This window comes from Phasianus colchicus, unplaced genomic scaffold (assembly GCF_987193195.1).
Source record: "Phasianus colchicus unplaced genomic scaffold, bPhaCol1.hap1.1 HAP1_SCAFFOLD_60, whole genome shotgun sequence".
NCBI lineage: Eukaryota > Metazoa > Chordata > Aves > Galliformes > Phasianidae > Phasianus > Phasianus colchicus.
Window position 1 is genome coordinate 487147 of NW_028325236.1, and position 19207 is coordinate 506353.

The 19207-nt window shown below is 46.1% G+C and overlaps 1 protein-coding gene across 1 annotated transcript in view; it reads right to left on the reverse strand.

Moving 5' to 3' along the window:
• Positions 1 to 19207, reverse strand: part of LOC149911687 (uncharacterized) — a 44515-nt gene that overhangs the window by 12864 nt on the left and 12444 nt on the right. Inside the window, exon 1 of the mRNA XM_090133388.1 lies at positions 1 to 19207. This exon is cut by the window's right edge and continues 12444 nt beyond it. The gene's annotated coding sequence lies outside the window, so the exon portion shown is untranslated.

A 19207-nucleotide genomic window follows, 5' to 3' on the forward strand; every position in this document is an offset into this window, starting at 1 on the left:
CTGGAGGAGCCGAGGCGGCGTCGGAGCGGTGCGGGACACGGCACGACTTCCGCACGGCCGACTCCCCGGGTCGCAGCGTGATGACGTCTCTCGGCGGGGACGGCGCGTGCGCGCTCAGGCGCTGTCGCCATGGGGACGCCGTCACGCATGCACCGCCGTCGCGGGGACGGCTGCGCGCGACGCATGGGGGGAGTGCGCGGTGTTGCCATGCCAACGCAGCCCGCACGCACGGCCTGAAGCCCGAGTGCAACTCCAGGGGCAGCAGGGGGCGAAGAGGACGGGAGGGGGGGGAACGGAGAGCCCTCAGGGATCTACTCGGGAGGTGGGGGAGGGGTCAGGGGCAGAGCTCCGGGGAGGGCGGTGCTGAGTGGGGCTTAGAGGAGACCCCAGCGGCTCCGAGCTCGGGGCCAACGGCCTCTCCCGCGCGCTGCATCTCAGCCAATCGGAGCCGGTGGCGCTGCCGCTGGCCAATGCGAATCCGGGGGCGGGACGGCGCTGCACCGGACCAATGAGAGGCCGGGGGCGGGAGGAACTGCACCGGACCAATGAGAGCAAAGCACACTGGGTTCCGCCTGGCCTGCTCCGAGCCCCAGGCCTACCAGGCGCATCGCGGAACGTAGGCTGCTCCGCAAAGCGGGGCTGGACATCCGCACACAAGAAGGTCATCGGACCAAATTCAGAGCTGGCACCAAGCTTTTCCCAGAAGCTCTCTGCCGTCAGCTCAGCCATCGTGTTTCATTCCCTCCTCACCTCAATTGTTGGCCACACCTGCCGGCCGGCATTACCTCCGACCTTGACACTGGTCAGGGCTTCAACAGCACCAAGTTTCCTTCTGGTGACGTGCGGAAAATCAAACTCTATGGCCTGTAAGGATATAGAGGAGGTATGTTTTATTGGCAGTTGTGCAAAAGCCCTGGTGCAAGGGGGATAATTCCTCCAAGCTTGCACACCATCTGGAAAAATTGTGCTGCAAATATAGGACGAACTAATACATAATCAGTAGTTTCCCGGAATTCAGATGCATATTCATTATACCCCAAAAGCATGCAGGCCCTCCCCTGTTGCGCGTGCGTAGTGGGTCGTGGGTTGAAGAATTTGTTGTCTTTTTCGGGAAGGCTTCTGACCTTCCTCGCCATAAACTCCCGACAGAGAAGGAGGGGCATCCCCCAAACTAGTTTCGTCTTGCTCTGTGGACATCTAATCACCTTACTGCCAGATGTCTCTGGGTTGTTCTCAAACCTTATCAGCATGGCCTCCATCCCCCTCACTATCTCAGATCCAGTGTCTGCTGTCCCCCCTTCTCTAACGAGCTCTACATTCCTGCTTCTATAAATTATCTCTAACTATCCTCCTCTATCCCCCCCTATTTTCAGTTACTGTGAAACCTTCTTTCTGCCTTTTACTTTTTCTTATGGGGCCCCTTTTCTACCTTTCAGTGGGGTCCTCATTCACCTTGCTGTGTTAACACTCAAATGTTCTTCTTTCCTCCTCCAAATAAAATGTTTCTCAGACTAGAGGAATAGAAGTCTGAATTTGGGACACCCACAGTCTGCAAAATAGTCTGCCACATGGAAACAGCATTCGAGGTCTGTGCCAAGGGGTGCAGCTGCAAGCCACAAGAGAAATACCACCTTGCGGCCTCTCCTCTAGAGGTTCTTCCTTCAGGTCCGGTCGGCTGGAATACACTGCTTCGATGGTTTCTAGACAGTCATGTGTCACAGGTTCTCCTGAGGTCCCACTGAGGAATGATGCTAGGTTGATAATATTGGTTACTACTATCTCTACATCGTCTTGTTCCACCAGAATAACTTGATATTTAAGGAACCTTTGTGGTGAAAGCCAGTGTTCCCCTTTCACCTCCAGCACCGCTGAAACTGTATGTGATATGAATACCATAATTTTCTGGCCCAGAGTAAATTTATGCGCTTCCTGGATATTTAATATAGTGCAGCCACTGCTCTCAGGCAGGGAGGCCATCCTTTGCTTACTTTGTCCAACTGTTTGGAGAAATATGCTACTGCCCTACGATAGGGCCCCAGGTTTTGGGCTAGAACCCCTAAAGCTATTCCGTTTCTCATATGAAAATAAGCAGAAAGGTTTCGTTGTATCTGGCAACCCCAAAGTGGGAGCCTGCATAAGTTCATGTTTTAGCTGTTTAAAGGCTCTGCTGGTTTCCCCATCCCATGTGAGGATGTTGGGGTTAGTTTTTAAGAGTGTGAAGAGCGGTTTTACTGGTAGTCCGTAGTTATGAATCCAAAGCCGACACCAGCCTGTCATTCCCAGGAATGTGCATAATTCTGCAGCTATTCGTGGCTCAGGAGTCTGACAGATAACTTCTTTTCTTGCTGTCCCAAGTATCCTTTGTCTGGCGGTGATTTCATAGCCTAAATAGACTACTCATTGTTTGGCCACCTGGGCTTTCTGTGGGAAAACTCGATATCCATTAAGTCCCCCCAAATTAAGCAAGCTTACTGTCCAAGTTATGCATGTTTCTTTTGTTTTTGTAGCTATTAAAAGACCATCTACATATTGCAATAGAACTCCTTTTTCTGTGGGTCACTCCTACTGTTCCAAATCTGTGGCTGGCTGATTCCCAAAGATTGTTGGGCTGTTCTTGAACCCTTGGGGAAGCACTGTCCATGTAAGTTGTGTTCTCCTTCCTGATTTGGGATTTTCCCATTCAAATGCAAATAGCAATTGACTTTAAGGCCTCAAAGGTAGACAGAAAAATGCATCCTTTAGATCCATTACTCTTATTCAGAGTTCCTCCTAGTTCCCCAGCTATATCTTTCCAATGTGCTAATGTACATCCCAAAGGAGATTTCCTCAGTATTTCTTTTCCCTGCACTCCCCCCATCTTACTCTAATCACACTTAAACCACGGCTGTTTCTACAATATCGGCAAACCAAACCCCCCTTCTGGCAAGGTTTTCCCTTTCCCAATCCACTTAGGTATTTTACAACTACCAAGATAATAACAACAGTTAACAAGACAATCATCAACAGATAAAAAGATAAAGACAAACTTTCACTTCATCCATCCCCGGCTGTTTCCCTCGCGAGAGAACGGAAGCGCGGGTCAGGACTCCACTCTCGCCCTGTAGCTTTGCTATGTCTCACTCATACCAGATTCACTCAGGACATACAAGACCTGTCTTAACCAAGTTCAGAATTCCTTAGAAGATATTTGGTGGTACTAGTACAATAGTACAATAGTTCAAATACACGGTACCGAATATAACAATAGAAGGTAAAAGAGCATGCAAACCCAAATCTCCTGCTATCACAGCAAGGAGAGCCCAGGCAACCTTTTGACAGAATACCCCCTATATCCTGTCACCAACCAACCCAGCCTAAGGGGGAGCAAAAAGCTCTCTTCCTCGTGTATGACTTACAGGTCCCCTTTCCCAATCACATACCTAGTCCGCTGATGGTCCTTGTCTCCTCCCACAGTGATTGGATGATGAAAGGGAGTCCTTCTGAGAAATCTCGGGATGCACCAAAGGCATCCCCTTTCTCAGCCGGTCCTGCAGCCGAACAGCGGGTCCCATCTGGGTTGCCAAACTGATGTGCGGAAAATCAAACCCTATGGCCTGTAAGGATATAGAGGAGGTATGTTTTATTGGCAGTTGTGCAAAAGCCCTGGTGCAAGGGGGATAATTCCTCCAAGCTTGCACACCATCTGGAAAAATTGTGCTGCAAATATAGGACGAACTAATACATAATCAGTAGTTTCCCGGAATTCAGATGCATATTCATTATACCCCAAAAGCATGCAGGCCCTCCCCTGTTGCGCGTGCGTAGTGGGTCGTGGGTTGAAGAATTTGTTGTCTTTTTCGGGAAGGCTTCTGACCTTCCTCGCCATAAACTCCCGACAGAGAAGGAGGGGCATCCCCCAAACTAGTTTCGTCTTGCTCTGTGGACATCTAATCACCTTACTGCCAGATGTCTCTGGGTTGTTCTCAAACCTTATCAGCATGGCCTCCATCCCCCTCACTATCTCAGATCCAGTGTCTGCTGTCCCCCCTTCTCTAACGAGCTCTACATTCCTGCTTCTATAAATTATCTCTAACTATCCTCCTCTATCCCCCCCTATTTTCAGTTACTGTGAAACCTTCTTTCTGCCTTTTACTTTTTCTTATGGGGCCCCTTTTCTACCTTTCAGTGGGGTCCTCATTCACCTTGCTGTGTTAACACTCAAATGTTCTTCTTTCCTCCTCCAAATAAAATGTTTCTCAGACTAGAGGAATAGAAGTCTGAATTTGGGACACCCACAGTCTGCAAAATAGTCTGCCACATGGAAACAGCATTCGAGGTCTGTGCCAAGGGGTGCAGCTGCAAGCCACAAGAGAAATACCACCTTGCGGCCTCTCCTCTAGAGGTTCTTCCTTCAGGTCCGGTCGGCTGGAATACACTGCTTCGATGGTTTCTAGACAGTCATGTGTCACAGGTTCTCCTGAGGTCCCACTGAGGAATGATGCTAGGTTGATAATATTGGTTACTACTATCTCTACATCGTCTTGTTCCACCAGAATAACTTGATATTTAAGGAACCTTTGTGGTGAAAGCCAGTGTTCCCCTTTCACCTCCAGCACCGCTGAAACTGTATGTGATATGAATACCATAATTTTCTGGCCCAGAGTAAATTTATGCGCTTCCTGGATATTTAATATAGTGCAGCCACTGCTCTCAGGCAGGGAGGCCATCCTTTGCTTACTTTGTCCAACTGTTTGGAGAAATATGCTACTGCCCTACGATAGGGCCCCAGGTTTTGGGCTAGAACCCCTAAAGCTATTCCGTTTCTCATATGAAAATAAGCAGAAAGGTTTCGTTGTATCTGGCAACCCCAAAGTGGGAGCCTGCATAAGTTCATGTTTTAGCTGTTTAAAGGCTCTGCTGGTTTCCCCATCCCATGTGAGGATGTTGGGGTTAGTTTTTAAGAGTGTGAAGAGCGGTTTTACTGGTAGTCCGTAGTTATGAATCCAAAGCCGACACCAGCCTGTCATTCCCAGGAATGTGCATAATTCTGCAGCTATTCGTGGCTCAGGAGTCTGACAGATAACTTCTTTTCTTGCTGTCCCAAGTATCCTTTGTCTGGCGGTGATTTCATAGCCTAAATAGACTACTCATTGTTTGGCCACCTGGGCTTTCTGTGGGAAAACTCGATATCCATTAAGTCCCCCCAAATTAAGCAAGCTTACTGTCCAAGTTATGCATGTTTCTTTTGTTTTTGTAGCTATTAAAAGACCATCTACATATTGCAATAGAACTCCTTTTTCTGTGGGTCACTCCTACTGTTCCAAATCTGTGGCTGGCTGATTCCCAAAGATTGTTGGGCTGTTCTTGAACCCTTGGGGAAGCACTGTCCATGTAAGTTGTGTTCTCCTTCCTGATTTGGGATTTTCCCATTCAAATGCAAATAGCAATTGACTTTAAGGCCTCAAAGGTAGACAGAAAAATGCATCCTTTAGATCCATTACTCTTATTCAGAGTTCCTCCTAGTTCCCCAGCTATATCTTTCCAATGTGCTAATGTACATCCCAAAGGAGATTTCCTCAGTATTTCTTTTCCCTGCACTCCCCCCATCTTACTCTAATCACACTTAAACCACGGCTGTTTCTACAATATCGGCAAACCAAACCCCCCTTCTGGCAAGGTTTTCCCTTTCCCAATCCACTTAGGTATTTTACAACTACCAAGATAATAACAACAGTTAACAAGACAATCATCAACAGATAAAAAGATAAAGACAAACTTTCACTTCATCCATCCCCGGCTGTTTCCCTCGCGAGAGAACGGAAGCGCGGGTCAGGACTCCACTCTCGCCCTGTAGCTTTGCTATGTCTCACTCATACCAGATTCACTCAGGACATACAAGACCTGTCTTAACCAAGTTCAGAATTCCTTAGAAGATATTTGGTGGTACTAGTACAATAGTACAATAGTTCAAATACACGGTACCGAATATAACAATAGAAGGTAAAAGAGCATGCAAACCCAAATCTCCTGCTATCACAGCAAGGAGAGCCCAGGCAACCTTTTGACAGAATACCCCCTATATCCTGTCACCAACCAACCCAGCCTAAGGGGGAGCAAAAAGCTCTCTTCCTCGTGTATGACTTACAGGTCCCCTTTCCCAATCACATACCTAGTCCGCTGATGGTCCTTGTCTCCTCCCACAGTGATTGGATGATGAAAGGGAGTCCTTCTGAGAAATCTCGGGATGCACCAAAGGCATCCCCTTTCTCAGCCGGTCCTGCAGCCAAACAGCGGGTCCCATCTGGGTTGCCAAACTGATGTGTGGAAAATCAAACCCTATGGCCTGTAAGGATATAGAGGAGGTATGTTTTATTGGCAGTTGTGCAAAAGCCCTGGTGCAAGGGGGATAATTCCTCCAAGCTTGCACACCATCTGGAAAAATTGTGCTGCAAATATAGGACGAACTAATACATAATCAGTAGTTTCCCGGAATTCAGATGCATATTCATTATACCCCAAAAGCATGCAGGCCCTCCCCTGTTGCGCGTGCGTAGTGGGTCGTGGGTTGAAGAATTTGTTGTCTTTTTCGGGAAGGCTTCTGACCTTCCTCGCCATAAACTCCCGACAGAGAAGGAGGGGCATCCCCCAAACTAGTTTCGTCTTGCTCTGTGGACATCTAATCACCTTACTGCCAGATGTCTCTGGGTTGTTCTCAAACCTTATCAGCATGGCCTCCATCCCCCTCACTATCTCAGATCCAGTGTCTGCTGTCCCCCCTTCTCTAACGAGCTCTACATTCCTGCTTCTATAAATTATCTCTAACTATCCTCCTCTATCCCCCCCTATTTTCAGTTACTGTGAAACCTTCTTTCTGCCTTTTACTTTTTCTTATGGGGCCCCTTTTCTACCTTTCAGTGGGGTCCTCATTCACCTTGCTGTGTTAACACTCAAATGTTCTTCTTTCCTCCTCCAAATAAAATGTTTCTCAGACTAGAGGAATAGAAGTCTGAATTTGGGACACCCACAGTCTGCAAAATAGTCTGCCACATGGAAACAGCATTCGAGGTCTGTGCCAAGGGGTGCAGCTGCAAGCCACAAGAGAAATACCACCTTGCGGCCTCTCCTCTAGAGGTTCTTCCTTCAGGTCCGGTCGGCTGGAATACACTGCTTCGATGGTTTCTAGACAGTCATGTGTCACAGGTTCTCCTGAGGTCCCACTGAGGAATGATGCTAGGTTGATAATATTGGTTACTACTATCTCTACATCGTCTTGTTCCACCAGAATAACTTGATATTTAAGGAACCTTTGTGGTGAAAGCCAGTGTTCCCCTTTCACCTCCAGCACCGCTGAAACTGTATGTGATATGAATACCATAATTTTCTGGCCCAGAGTAAATTTATGCGCTTCCTGGATATTTAATATAGTGCAGCCACTGCTCTCAGGCAGGGAGGCCATCCTTTGCTTACTTTGTCCAACTGTTTGGAGAAATATGCTACTGCCCTACGATAGGGCCCCAGGTTTTGGGCTAGAACCCCTAAAGCTATTCCGTTTCTCATATGAAAATAAGCAGAAAGGTTTCGTTGTATCTGGCAACCCCAAAGTGGGAGCCTGCATAAGTTCATGTTTTAGCTGTTTAAAGGCTCTGCTGGTTTCCCCATCCCATGTGAGGATGTTGGGGTTAGTTTTTAAGAGTGTGAAGAGCGGTTTTACTGGTAGTCCGTAGTTATGAATCCAAAGCCGACACCAGCCTGTCATTCCCAGGAATGTGCATAATTCTGCAGCTATTCGTGGCTCAGGAGTCTGACAGATAACTTCTTTTCTTGCTGTCCCAAGTATCCTTTGTCTGGCGGTGATTTCATAGCCTAAATAGACTACTCATTGTTTGGCCACCTGGGCTTTCTGTGGGAAAACTCGATATCCATTAAGTCCCCCCAAATTAAGCAAGCTTACTGTCCAAGTTATGCATGTTTCTTTTGTTTTTGTAGCTATTAAAAGACCATCTACATATTGCAATAGAACTCCTTTTTCTGTGGGTCACTCCTACTGTTCCAAATCTGTGGCTGGCTGATTCCCAAAGATTGTTGGGCTGTTCTTGAACCCTTGGGGAAGCACTGTCCATGTAAGTTGTGTTCTCCTTCCTGATTTGGGATTTTCCCATTCAAATGCAAATAGCAATTGACTTTAAGGCCTCAAAGGTAGACAGAAAAATGCATCCTTTAGATCCATTACTCTTATTCAGAGTTCCTCCTAGTTCCCCAGCTATATCTTTCCAATGTGCTAATGTACATCCCAAAGGAGATTTCCTCAGTATTTCTTTTCCCTGCACTCCCCCCATCTTACTCTAATCACACTTAAACCACGGCTGTTTCTACAATATCGGCAAACCAAACCCCCCTTCTGGCAAGGTTTTCCCTTTCCCAATCCACTTAGGTATTTTACAACTACCAAGATAATAACAACAGTTAACAAGACAATCATCAACAGATAAAAAGATAAAGACAAACTTTCACTTCATCCATCCCCGGCTGTTTCCCTCGCGAGAGAACGGAAGCGCGGGTCAGGACTCCACTCTCGCCCTGTAGCTTTGCTATGTCTCACTCATACCAGATTCACTCAGGACATACAAGACCTGTCTTAACCAAGTTCAGAATTCCTTAGAAGATATTTGGTGGTACTAGTACAATAGTACAATAGTTCAAATACACGGTACCGAATATAACAATAGAAGGTAAAAGAGCATGCAAACCCAAATCTCCTGCTATCACAGCAAGGAGAGCCCAGGCAACCTTTTGACAGAATACCCCCTATATCCTGTCACCAACCAACCCAGCCTAAGGGGGAGCAAAAAGCTCTCTTCCTCGTGTATGACTTACAGGTCCCCTTTCCCAATCACATACCTAGTCCGCTGATGGTCCTTGTCTCCTCCCACAGTGATTGGATGATGAAAGGGAGTCCTTCTGAGAAATCTCGGGATGCACCAAAGGCATCCCCTTTCTCAGCCGGTCCTGCAGCCAAACAGCGGGTCCCATCTGGGTTGCCAAACTGATGTGCGGAAAATCAAACCCTATGGCCTGTAAGGATATAGAGGAGGTATGTTTTATTGGCAGTTGTGCAAAAGCCCTGGTGCAAGGGGGATAATTCCTCCAAGCTTGCACACCATCTGGAAAAATTGTGCTGCAAATATAGGACGAACTAATACATAATCAGTAGTTTCCCGGAATTCAGATGCATATTCATTATACCCCAAAAGCATGCAGGCCCTCCCCTGTTGCGCGTGCGTAGTGGGTCGTGGGTTGAAGAATTTGTTGTCTTTTTCGGGAAGGCTTCTGACCTTCCTCGCCATAAACTCCCGACAGAGAAGGAGGGGCATCCCCCAAACTAGTTTCGTCTTGCTCTGTGGACATCTAATCACCTTACTGCCAGATGTCTCTGGGTTGTTCTCAAACCTTATCAGCATGGCCTCCATCCCCCTCACTATCTCAGATCCAGTGTCTGCTGTCCCCCCTTCTCTAACGAGCTCTACATTCCTGCTTCTATAAATTATCTCTAACTATCCTCCTCTATCCCCCCCTATTTTCAGTTACTGTGAAACCTTCTTTCTGCCTTTTACTTTTTCTTATGGGGCCCCTTTTCTACCTTTCAGTGGGGTCCTCATTCACCTTGCTGTGTTAACACTCAAATGTTCTTCTTTCCTCCTCCAAATAAAATGTTTCTCAGACTAGAGGAATAGAAGTCTGAATTTGGGACACCCACAGTCTGCAAAATAGTCTGCCACATGGAAACAGCATTCGAGGTCTGTGCCAAGGGGTGCAGCTGCAAGCCACAAGAGAAATACCACCTTGCGGCCTCTCCTCTAGAGGTTCTTCCTTCAGGTCCGGTCGGCTGGAATACACTGCTTCGATGGTTTCTAGACAGTCATGTGTCACAGGTTCTCCTGAGGTCCCACTGAGGAATGATGCTAGGTTGATAATATTGGTTACTACTATCTCTACATCGTCTTGTTCCACCAGAATAACTTGATATTTAAGGAACCTTTGTGGTGAAAGCCAGTGTTCCCCTTTCACCTCCAGCACCGCTGAAACTGTATGTGATATGAATACCATAATTTTCTGGCCCAGAGTAAATTTATGCGCTTCCTGGATATTTAATATAGTGCAGCCACTGCTCTCAGGCAGGGAGGCCATCCTTTGCTTACTTTGTCCAACTGTTTGGAGAAATATGCTACTGCCCTACGATAGGGCCCCAGGTTTTGGGCTAGAACCCCTAAAGCTATTCCGTTTCTCATATGAAAATAAGCAGAAAGGTTTCGTTGTATCTGGCAACCCCAAAGTGGGAGCCTGCATAAGTTCATGTTTTAGCTGTTTAAAGGCTCTGCTGGTTTCCCCATCCCATGTGAGGATGTTGGGGTTAGTTTTTAAGAGTGTGAAGAGCGGTTTTACTGGTAGTCCGTAGTTATGAATCCAAAGCCGACACCAGCCTGTCATTCCCAGGAATGTGCATAATTCTGCAGCTATTCGTGGCTCAGGAGTCTGACAGATAACTTCTTTTCTTGCTGTCCCAAGTATCCTTTGTCTGGCGGTGATTTCATAGCCTAAATAGACTACTCATTGTTTGGCCACCTGGGCTTTCTGTGGGAAAACTCGATATCCATTAAGTCCCCCCAAATTAAGCAAGCTTACTGTCCAAGTTATGCATGTTTCTTTTGTTTTTGTAGCTATTAAAAGACCATCTACATATTGCAATAGAACTCCTTTTTCTGTGGGTCACTCCTACTGTTCCAAATCTGTGGCTGGCTGATTCCCAAAGATTGTTGGGCTGTTCTTGAACCCTTGGGGAAGCACTGTCCATGTAAGTTGTGTTCTCCTTCCTGATTTGGGATTTTCCCATTCAAATGCAAATAGCAATTGACTTTAAGGCCTCAAAGGTAGACAGAAAAATGCATCCTTTAGATCCATTACTCTTATTCAGAGTTCCTCCTAGTTCCCCAGCTATATCTTTCCAATGTGCTAATGTACATCCCAAAGGAGATTTCCTCAGTATTTCTTTTCCCTGCACTCCCCCCATCTTACTCTAATCACACTTAAACCACGGCTGTTTCTACAATATCGGCAAACCAAACCCCCCTTCTGGCAAGGTTTTCCCTTTCCCAATCCACTTAGGTATTTTACAACTACCAAGATAATAACAACAGTTAACAAGACAATCATCAACAGATAAAAAGATAAAGACAAACTTTCACTTCATCCATCCCCGGCTGTTTCCCTCGCGAGAGAACGGAAGCGCGGGTCAGGACTCCACTCTCGCCCTGTAGCTTTGCTATGTCTCACTCATACCAGATTCACTCAGGACATACAAGACCTGTCTTAACCAAGTTCAGAATTCCTTAGAAGATATTTGGTGGTACTAGTACAATAGTACAATAGTTCAAATACACGGTACCGAATATAACAATAGAAGGTAAAAGAGCATGCAAACCCAAATCTCCTGCTATCACAGCAAGGAGAGCCCAGGCAACCTTTTGACAGAATACCCCCTATATCCTGTCACCAACCAACCCAGCCTAAGGGGGAGCAAAAAGCTCTCTTCCTCGTGTATGACTTACAGGTCCCCTTTCCCAATCACATACCTAGTCCGCTGATGGTCCTTGTCTCCTCCCACAGTGATTGGATGATGAAAGGGAGTCCTTCTGAGAAATCTCGGGATGCACCAAAGGCATCCCCTTTCTCAGCCGGTCCTGCAGCCGAACAGCGGGTCCCATCTGGGTTGCCAAACTGATGTGCGGAAAATCAAACCCTATGGCCTGTAAGGATATAGAGGAGGTATGTTTTATTGGCAGTTGTGCAAAAGCCCTGGTGCAAGGGGGATAATTCCTCCAAGCTTGCACACCATCTGGAAAAATTGTGCTGCAAATATAGGACGAACTAATACATAATCAGTAGTTTCCCGGAATTCAGATGCATATTCATTATACCCCAAAAGCATGCAGGCCCTCCCCTGTTGCGCGTGCGTAGTGGGTCGTGGGTTGAAGAATTTGTTGTCTTTTTCGGGAAGGCTTCTGACCTTCCTCGCCATAAACTCCCGACAGAGAAGGAGGGGCATCCCCCAAACTAGTTTCGTCTTGCTCTGTGGACATCTAATCACCTTACTGCCAGATGTCTCTGGGTTGTTCTCAAACCTTATCAGCATGGCCTCCATCCCCCTCACTATCTCAGATCCAGTGTCTGCTGTCCCCCCTTCTCTAACGAGCTCTACATTCCTGCTTCTATAAATTATCTCTAACTATCCTCCTCTATCCCCCCCTATTTTCAGTTACTGTGAAACCTTCTTTCTGCCTTTTACTTTTTCTTATGGGGCCCCTTTTCTACCTTTCAGTGGGGTCCTCATTCACCTTGCTGTGTTAACACTCAAATGTTCTTCTTTCCTCCTCCAAATAAAATGTTTCTCAGACTAGAGGAATAGAAGTCTGAATTTGGGACACCCACAGTCTGCAAAATAGTCTGCCACATGGAAACAGCATTCGAGGTCTGTGCCAAGGGGTGCAGCTGCAAGCCACAAGAGAAATACCACCTTGCGGCCTCTCCTCTAGAGGTTCTTCCTTCAGGTCCGGTCGGCTGGAATACACTGCTTCGATGGTTTCTAGACAGTCATGTGTCACAGGTTCTCCTGAGGTCCCACTGAGGAATGATGCTAGGTTGATAATATTGGTTACTACTATCTCTACATCGTCTTGTTCCACCAGAATAACTTGATATTTAAGGAACCTTTGTGGTGAAAGCCAGTGTTCCCCTTTCACCTCCAGCACCGCTGAAACTGTATGTGATATGAATACCATAATTTTCTGGCCCAGAGTAAATTTATGCGCTTCCTGGATATTTAATATAGTGCAGCCACTGCTCTCAGGCAGGGAGGCCATCCTTTGCTTACTTTGTCCAACTGTTTGGAGAAATATGCTACTGCCCTACGATAGGGCCCCAGGTTTTGGGCTAGAACCCCTAAAGCTATTCCGTTTCTCATATGAAAATAAGCAGAAAGGTTTCGTTGTATCTGGCAACCCCAAAGTGGGAGCCTGCATAAGTTCATGTTTTAGCTGTTTAAAGGCTCTGCTGGTTTCCCCATCCCATGTGAGGATGTTGGGGTTAGTTTTTAAGAGTGTGAAGAGCGGTTTTACTGGTAGTCCGTAGTTATGAATCCAAAGCCGACACCAGCCTGTCATTCCCAGGAATGTGCATAATTCTGCAGCTATTCGTGGCTCAGGAGTCTGACAGATAACTTCTTTTCTTGCTGTCCCAAGTATCCTTTGTCTGGCGGTGATTTCATAGCCTAAATAGACTACTCATTGTTTGGCCACCTGGGCTTTCTGTGGGAAAACTCGATATCCATTAAGTCCCCCCAAATTAAGCAAGCTTACTGTCCAAGTTATGCATGTTTCTTTTGTTTTTGTAGCTATTAAAAGACCATCTACATATTGCAATAGAACTCCTTTTTCTGTGGGTCACTCCTACTGTTCCAAATCTGTGGCTGGCTGATTCCCAAAGATTGTTGGGCTGTTCTTGAACCCTTGGGGAAGCACTGTCCATGTAAGTTGTGTTCTCCTTCCTGATTTGGGATTTTCCCATTCAAATGCAAATAGCAATTGACTTTAAGGCCTCAAAGGTAGACAGAAAAATGCATCCTTTAGATCCATTACTCTTATTCAGAGTTCCTCCTAGTTCCCCAGCTATATCTTTCCAATGTGCTAATGTACATCCCAAAGGAGATTTCCTCAGTATTTCTTTTCCCTGCACTCCCCCCATCTTACTCTAATCACACTTAAACCACGGCTGTTTCTACAATATCGGCAAACCAAACCCCCCTTCTGGCAAGGTTTTCCCTTTCCCAATCCACTTAGGTATTTTACAACTACCAAGATAATAACAACAGTTAACAAGACAATCATCAACAGATAAAAAGATAAAGACAAACTTTCACTTCATCCATCCCCGGCTGTTTCCCTCGCGAGAGAACGGAAGCGCGGGTCAGGACTCCACTCTCGCCCTGTAGCTTTGCTATGTCTCACTCATACCAGATTCACTCAGGACATACAAGACCTGTCTTAACCAAGTTCAGAATTCCTTAGAAGATATTTGGTGGTACTAGTACAATAGTACAATAGTTCAAATACACGGTACCGAATATAACAATAGAAGGTAAAAGAGCATGCAAACCCAAATCTCCTGCTATCACAGCAAGGAGAGCCCAGGCAACCTTTTGACAGAATACCCCCTATATCCTGTCACCAACCAACCCAGCCTAAGGGGGAGCAAAAAGCTCTCTTCCTCGTGTATGACTTACAGGTCCCCTTTCCCAATCACATACCTAGTCCGCTGATGGTCCTTGTCTCCTCCCACAGTGATTGGATGATGAAAGGGAGTCCTTCTGAGAAATCTCGGGATGCACCAAAGGCATCCCCTTTCTCAGCCGGTCCTGCAGCCAAACAGCGGGTCCCATCTGGGTTGCCAAACTGATGTGTGGAAAATCAAACCCTATGGCCTGTAAGGATATAGAGGAGGTATGTTTTATTGGCAGTTGTGCAAAAGCCCTGGTGCAAGGGGGATAATTCCTCCAAGCTTGCACACCATCTGGAAAAATTGTGCTGCAAATATAGGACGAACTAATACATAATCAGTAGTTTCCCGGAATTCAGATGCATATTCATTATACCCCAAAAGCATGCAGGCCCTCCCCTGTTGCGCGTGCGTAGTGGGTCGTGGGTTGAAGAATTTGTTGTCTTTTTCGGGAAGGCTTCTGACCTTCCTCGCCATAAACTCCCGACAGAGAAGGAGGGGCATCCCCCAAACTAGTTTCGTCTTGCTCTGTGGACATCTAATCACCTTACTGCCAGATGTCTCTGGGTTGTTCTCAAACCTTATCAGCATGGCCTCCATCCCCCTCACTATCTCAGATCCAGTGTCTGCTGTCCCCCCTTCTCTAACGAGCTCTACATTCCTGCTTCTATAAATTATCTCTAACTATCCTCCTCTATCCCCCCCTATTTTCAGTTACTGTGAAACCTTCTTTCTGCCTTTTACTTTTTCTTATGGGGCCCCTTTTCTACCTTTCAGTGGGGTCCTCATTCACCTTGCTGTGTTAACACTCAAATGTTCTTCTTTCCTCCTCCAAATAAAATGTTTCTCAGACTAGAGGAATAGAAGTCTGAATTTGGGACACCCACAGTCTGCAAAATAGTCTGCCACATGGAAACAGCATTCGAGGTCTGTGCCAAGGGGTGCAGCTGCAAGCCACAAGAGAAATACCACCTTGCGGCCTCTCCTCTAGAGGTTCTTCCTTCAGGTCCGGTCGGCTGGAATACACTGCTTCGATGGTTTCTAGACAGTCATGTGTCACAGGTTCTCCTGAGGTCCCACTGAGGAATGATGCTAGGTTGATAATATTGGTTACTACTATCTCTACATCGTCTTGTTCCACCAGAATAACTTGATATTTAAGGAACCTTTGTGGTGAAAGCCAGTGTTCCCCTTTCACCTCCAGCACCGCTGAAACTGTATGTGATATGAATACCATAATTTTCTGGCCCAGAGTAAATTTATGCGCTTCCTGGATATTTAATATAGTGCAGCCACTGCTCTCAGGCAGGGAGGCCATCCTTTGCTTACTTTGTCCAACTGTTTGGAGAAATATGCTACTGCCCTACGATAGGGCCCCAGGTTTTGGGCTAGAACCCCTAAAGCTATTCCGTTTCTCATATGAAAATAAGCAGAAAGGTTTCGTTGTATCTGGCAACCCCAAAGTGGGAGCCTGCATAAGTTCATGTTTTAGCTGTTTAAAGGCTCTGCTGGTTTCCCCATCCCATGTGAGGATGTTGGGGTTAGTTTTTAAGAGTGTGAAGAGCGGTTTTACTGGTAGTCCGTAGTTATGAATCCAAAGCCGACACCAGCCTGTCATTCCCAGGAATGTGCATAATTCTGCAGCTATTCGTGGCTCAGGAGTCTGACAGATAACTTCTTTTCTTGCTGTCCCAAGTATCCTTTGTCTGGCGGTGATTTCATAGCCTAAATAGACTACTCATTGTTTGGCCACCTGGGCTTTCTGTGGGAAAACTCGATATCCATTAAGTCCCCCCAAATTAAGCAAGCTTACTGTCCAAGTTATGCATGTTTCTTTTGTTTTTGTAGCTATTAAAAGACCATCTACATATTGCAATAGAACTCCTTTTTCTGTGGGTCACTCCTACTGTTCCAAATCTGTGGCTGGCTGATTCCCAAAGATTGTTGGGCTGTTCTTGAACCCTTGGGGAAGCACTGTCCATGTAAGTTGTGTTCTCCTTCCTGATTTGGGATTTTCCCATTCAAATGCAAATAGCAATTGACTTTAAGGCCTCAAAGGTAGACAGAAAAATGCATCCTTTAGATCCATTACTCTTATTCAGAGTTCCTCCTAGTTCCCCAGCTATATCTTTCCAATGTGCTAATGTACATCCCAAAGGAGATTTCCTCAGTATTTCTTTTCCCTGCACTCCCCCCATCTTACTCTAATCACACTTAAACCACGGCTGTTTCTACAATATCGGCAAACCAAACCCCCCTTCTGGCAAGGTTTTCCCTTTCCCAATCCACTTAGGTATTTTACAACTACCAAGATAATAACAACAGTTAACAAGACAATCATCAACAGATAAAAAGATAAAGACAAACTTTCACTTCATCCATCCCCGGCTGTTTCCCTCGCGAGAGAACGGAAGCGCGGGTCAGGACTCCACTCTCGCCCTGTAGCTTTGCTATGTCTCACTCATACCAGATTCACTCAGGACATACAAGACCTGTCTTAACCAAGTTCAGAATTCCTTAGAAGATATTTGGTGGTACTAGTACAATAGTACAATAGTTCAAATACACGGTACCGAATATAACAATAGAAGGTAAAAGAGCATGCAAACCCAAATCTCCTGCTATCACAGCAAGGAGAGCCCAGGCAACCTTTTGACAGAATACCCCCTATATCCTGTCACCAACCAACCCAGCCTAAGGGGGAGCAAAAAGCTCTCTTCCTCGTGTATGACTTACAGGTCCCCTTTCCCAATCACATACCTAGTCCGCTGATGGTCCTTGTCTCCTCCCACAGTGATTGGATGATGAAAGGGAGTCCTTCTGAGAAATCTCGGGATGCACCAAAGGCATCCCCTTTCTCAGCCGGTCCTGCAGCCAAACAGCGGGTCCCATCTGGGTTGCCAAACTGATGTGTGGAAAATCAAACCCTATGGCCTGTAAGGATATAGAGGAGGTATGTTTTATTGGCAGTTGTGCAAAAGCCCTGGTGCAAGGGGGATAATTCCTCCAAGCTTGCACACCATCTGGAAAAATTGTGCTGCAAATATAGGACGAACTAATACATAATCAGTAGTTTCCCGGAATTCAGATGCATATTCATTATACCCCAAAAGCATGCAGGCCCTCCCCTGTTGCGCGTGCGTAGTGGGTCGTGGGTTGAAGAATTTGTTGTCTTTTTCGGGAAGGCTTCTGACCTTCCTCGCCATAAACTCCCGACAGAGAAGGAGGGGCATCCCCCAAACTAGTTTCGTCTTGCTCTGTGGACATCTAATCACCTTACTGCCAGATGTCTCTGGGTTGTTCTCAAACCTTATCAGCATGGCCTCCATCCCCCTCACTATCTCAGATCCAGTGTCTGCTGTCCCCCCTTCTCTAACGAGCTCTACATTCCTGCTTCTATAAATTATCTCTAACTATCCTCCTCTATCCCCCCCTATTTTCAGTTACTGTGAAACCTTCTTTCTGCCTTTTACTTTTTCTTATGGGGCCCCTTTTCTACCTTTCAGTGGGGTCCTCATTCACCTTGCTGTGTTAACACTCAAATGTTCTTCTTTCCTCCTCCAAATAAAATGTTTCTCAGACTAGAGGAATAGAAGTCTGAATTTGGGACACCCACAGTCTGCAAAATAGTCTGCCACATGGAAACAGCATTCGAGGTCTGTGCCAAGGGGTGCAGCTGCAAGCCACAAGAGAAATACCACCTTGCGGCCTCTCCTCTAGAGGTTCTTCCTTCAGGTCCGGTCGGCTGGAATACACTGCTTCGATGGTTTCTAGACAGTCATGTGTCACAGGTTCTCCTGAGGTCCCACTGAGGAATGATGCTAGGTTGATAATATTGGTTACTACTATCTCTACATCGTCTTGTTCCACCAGAATAACTTGATATTTAAGGAACCTTTGTGGTGAAAGCCAGTGTTCCCCTTTCACCTCCAGCACCGCTGAAACTGTATGTGATATGAATACCATAATTTTCTGGCCCAGAGTAAATTTATGCGCTTCCTGGATATTTAATATAGTGCAGCCACTGCTCTCAGGCAGGGAGGCCATCCTTTGCTTACTTTGTCCAACTGTTTGGAGAAATATGCTACTGCCCTACGATAGGGCCCCAGGTTTTGGGCTAGAACCCCTAAAGCTATTCCGTTTCTCATATGAAAATAAGCAGAAAGGTTTCGTTGTATCTGGCAACCCCAAAGTGGGAGCCTGCATAAGTTCATGTTTTAGCTGTTTAAAGGCTCTGCTGGTTTCCCCATCCCATGTGAGGATGTTGGGGTTAGTTTTTAAGAGTGTGAAGAGCGGTTTTACTGGTAGTCCGTAGTTATGAATCCAAAGCCGACACCAGCCTGTCATTCCCAGGAATGTGCATAATTCTGCAGCTATTCGTGGCTCAGGAGTCTGACAGATAACTTCTTTTCTTGCTGTCCCAAGTATCCTTTGTCTGGCGGTGATTTCATAGCCTAAATAGACTACTCATTGTTTGGCCACCTGGGCTTTCTGTGGGAAAACTCGATATCCATTAAGTCCCCCCAAATTAAGCAAGCTTACTGTCCAAGTTATGCATGTTTCTTTTGTTTTTGTAGCTATTAAAAGACCATCTACATATTGCAATAGAACTCCTTTTTCTGTGGGTCACTCCTACTGTTCCAAATCTGTGGCTGGCTGATTCCCAAAGATTGTTGGGCTGTTCTTGAACCCTTGGGGAAGCACTGTCCATGTAAGTTGTGTTCTCCTTCCTGATTTGGGATTTTCCCATTCAAATGCAAATAGCAATTGACTTTAAGGCCTCAAAGGTAGACAGAAAAATGCATCCTTTAGATCCATTACTCTTATTCAGAGTTCCTCCTAGTTCCCCAGCTATATCTTTCCAATGTGCTAATGTACATCCCAAAGGAGATTTCCTCAGTAT